The sequence below is a fragment of the Anticarsia gemmatalis genome, unplaced genomic scaffold (assembly GCF_050436995.1).
Source record: "Anticarsia gemmatalis isolate Benzon Research Colony breed Stoneville strain unplaced genomic scaffold, ilAntGemm2 primary ctg00000058.1, whole genome shotgun sequence".
Classification (NCBI taxonomy): domain Eukaryota; kingdom Metazoa; phylum Arthropoda; class Insecta; order Lepidoptera; family Erebidae; genus Anticarsia; species Anticarsia gemmatalis.
Genome location: NW_027466812.1, coordinates 10,001 through 13,762, shown reverse-complemented (window position 1 = coordinate 13,762; position 3,762 = coordinate 10,001). Strand labels below are relative to the sequence as shown.

Genomic DNA, 3,762 nt, shown 5'->3' with positions numbered 1-3,762 from the left:
TTGCTATAAGAAAACACTCTCTCGACTCTCGTTCGTGTACCGTCCGTGAGTGTGCATTCGTTCGTTCGTTCGTTCGTTCGTTTCGTTCGTTCGTGCGCCGCCGCTGTGCAGGCTAGGGCGACAACGCGTTCTTATTCGTTGTCCGCTCTATCATAAATATTTATCATCACTCTCGTTTGTTCGATAATAGAGAGTACGAAGAAAGAGACGACGCTAGACTTTGCTACCTATGTATATATGTAATAAAGTCGCGTCGTTACAGACAGACAGGACGACTCGACTATCGTCGTCGTCGTCGTCGTCGTCGTTCGTCGTCTCTCGTATTCTCTCGGATAAAACGAGAGAGATAGATGAATCTCTTTAACTGTGTGGGCCGACGGACCGTTGTGTATGCACGAGTCCGTATAGAATCGAAGCGGTCCCGAGAAAAATTATACTTACACCTCTATCTAGCGAGGCATTACTCTATAGACACCGGGCGGAATCGTGATTGTTTCACATCCGTATTGTGTTAAACGTTTTTTAAATAAAATGTGAACGGCGTCTCGGTACGAACGTTCCCAATTGGGGCCACGTCAGTGTGTCCTGAAAATGCAGGCGGGCAGCGGACGTTTGACGTGTTTGAGATACAACCGTTTCAAACGTTCGCCCGTCGGCGACCCCAAACTCTCTATGTGCGCACAACACTACATATAAATATTTATTTACATGTGCGTGTTGTGTGTACGTTTTACAGAGCTCGCCCGTAACGCGTCGGCGTGATCTAGGATCGTCGACGCGCGGGATCGACGGAGTGCGCGCTACGAGCGCGTGTTCTATTCGATAGCTCCCTGGTTGATCCTGCCAGTAGTTATATGCTTGTCTCAAAGATTAAGCCATGCATGTCTCAGTGCAAGCCGTATTAAGGCGATACCGCGAATGGCTCAATATATCAGTTTTGGTTCCTTAGATCTTACTCAGTTACTTGGATAACTGTGGTAATTCTAGAGCTAATACATGCAATCAGAACTCTGACCAGTGATGGGATGAGTGCTTTTATTAGATCAAAACCAATCGACGGAGGGCCCCGCGTCTGAAGTCGTTAATTTTGATGAATCTGGATAACTTTTGCCGATCGCATGGTCCAGTACCGGCGACGCATCTTTCAAATGTCTGCCTTATCAACTTTCGATGGTAGTTTCTGCGACTACCATGGTTGTCACGGGTAACGGGGAATCAGGGTTCGATTCCGGAGAGGGAGCCTGAGAAACGGCTACCACATCCAAGGAAGGCAGCAGGCGCGCAAATTACCCACTCCCGGCACGGGGAGGTAGTGACGAAAAATAACGATACGGGACTCTTACGAGGCCTCGTAATCGGAATGAGTACACTTTAAATATTTTAACGAGGAACAATTGGAGGGCAAGTCTGGTGCCAGCAGCCGCGGTAATTCCAGCTCCAATAGCGTATACTAAAATTGTTGCGGTTAAAAAGCTCGTAGTTGCATTTGTGCGCCGCGCTGTCGGTGCACCGCATCCGCGGTGATACTGACACGTCTGCGGAGCATATCGTCGGTGAGCCGGCGGTAATACGCCGGTTCAATATCAAAATCCTATCGCGGTGCTCTTCGGTGAGTGTCGAGGTGGGCCGACAATTTTACTTTGAACAAATTAGAGTGCTCAAAGCGGGCTCAAAATGCTGCTTGAATATTTCGTGCATGGAATAATAGAATATGATCTCGGTTCTATTTTGTTGGTTTTCAGAACTCCGAGGTAATGATTAATAGGGATAACTGGGGGCATTCGTATTGCGACGTTAGAGGTGAAATTCTTGGATCGTCGCAAGACGAACATCAGCGAAAGCATTTGCCAAAGGTGTTTTCATCAATCAAGAACGAAAGTTAGAGGTTCGAAGGCGATTAGATACCGCCCTAGTTCTAACCGTAAATATGTCATCTAGCGATCCGCCGACGTTACTACAATGGCTCGGCGGGCAGCTTCCGGGAAACCAAAGATTTTGGACTCCGGGGGGAGTATGGTTGCAAAGCTGAAACTTAAAGGAATTGACGGAAGGGCACCACCAGGAGTGGAGCCTGCGGCTTAATTTGACTCAACACGGGAAATCTCACCAGGCCCGGACACCGGAAGGATTGACAGATTAACAGCTCTTTCTTGATTCGGTGGGTGGTGGTGCATGGCCGTTCTTAGTTGGTGGAGCGATTTGTCTGGTTAATTCCGGTAACGAACGAGACTCTAGCCTGCTAAATAGGCGTCGTCATTTAGGTGTGCGTGGCTCCGTCACGCAACTCACTGGCGACGTATTAAAATTCTTCTTAGAGGGACCGGCGGCTTCGAGCCGCACGAGATTGAGCAATAACAGGTCTGTGATGCCCTTAGATGTCCTGGGCCGCACGCGCGCTACACTGAAGGAATCAGCATGTTCTCCCTGGCCTAGAGGCCCGGGCAACCCGCTGAAACTCCTTCGTGCTGGGGATTGGGGTTTGCAATTATCCCCCATAAACGAGGAATTCCTAGTAAGCGCGAGTCATAAGCTCGCGTTGATTACGTCCCTGCCCTTTGTACACACCGCCCGTCGCTACTACCGATTGAATGATTTAGTGAGGTCTTCGGACCGACACGCGGTGGCTTCACGGCCGTCGGCGTTGCTGGGAAGTTGACCAAACTTGATCATTTAGAGGAAGTAAAAGTCGTAACAAGGTTTCCGTAGGGGAACCTGCGGAAGGATCATTAACGTGTTGTCGTTGTTGTCGTCGCGCTGTTTTTGTTGTCGTTGTGCACACACAACACACACGATGAACGATGATGGACGATGATGGTGATGATAATATTTATATATCCTAAACACCCAAAACTCAAAAAAGAGACTCTGTTCGACGGTGGGTGGCGCATCTCGCGCCGCCACCCGACGAACGTATCTCGCGTCGCGCTCGTCGTAACTTCAACGTAGACTGGTATACAAATCCGCTACCACGAGTTGATACCTCGACGAGAGCGCTCGTCAATCGAACGCACATAACGAGAACACGCGAGAGCGTCATTGTTGCGGTAGGCGCGCTTGTATCGTGTGTCGTGTATCGTTATACCACAAACATAATATATGTATGTACATACATATGTAACATTTGTAACTTGTAACATTTAACACACACAATATTATCCATGCGGTAGTGGTGTAAAAACTATTACCCTGGACGGTGGATCACTTGGCTCGCGGGTCGATGAAGAACGCAGTTAACTGCGCGTCATAGTGTGAACTGCAGGACACATTTGAACATCGACATTTCGAACGCACATTGCGGTCCGTGGAGACACATCCAGGACCACTCCTGTCTGAGGGCCGGCTGTATAAAATACAAATGCCACATTGCGCCCTTACGGGGGCGCACATGACGGTTCATTGTGACGTCGACTAATAGTCCTCGTCCCAATGTCCGTTTAAATATCAACGATGAACCACACACGTGTCGATTGTGATGATGATCATGCGACGACGTTTACACAAACGTTGTCGAACGACCGGCGGTGTGCCGCCTGCGGACAGTGCATGATATGCGAAATATCTCATATCGCGCACATATACGCTAGCGGCGCGCTCGACTCTTCGAAATACTTTTGCCGCATGGCGGTGTATGTATAGAGAGGGTTGAGCGTGTGTGTACGCACGCACCGTGTTATGTGTCGTGAGTGATTTAATATCGTCGCGATCTTCGCGCAATACACACAGTAGGCGGACTCGACGTCCGAAGAGCGCATCGACGCCGTC

General features: G+C 49.2%; 2 non-coding genes across 2 annotated transcripts; both read left to right on the top strand.

The window, feature by feature from the left end:
* The first annotated feature begins 827 nt into the window (after nt 1-827).
* LOC142987069 (small subunit ribosomal RNA) lies at nt 828-2,729 on the top strand. Its single transcript, XR_012960504.1, has one exon. It is a non-coding gene; the product is annotated as a small subunit ribosomal RNA (ribosomal RNA).
* Nucleotides 2,730-3,182: 453 nt separating this feature from the next.
* On the top strand, nt 3,183-3,339 carry LOC142987067 (5.8S ribosomal RNA). The gene has a single exon (XR_012960502.1). It is a non-coding gene; the product is annotated as a 5.8S ribosomal RNA (ribosomal RNA).
* Nucleotides 3,340-3,762: the final 423 nt, after the last annotated feature.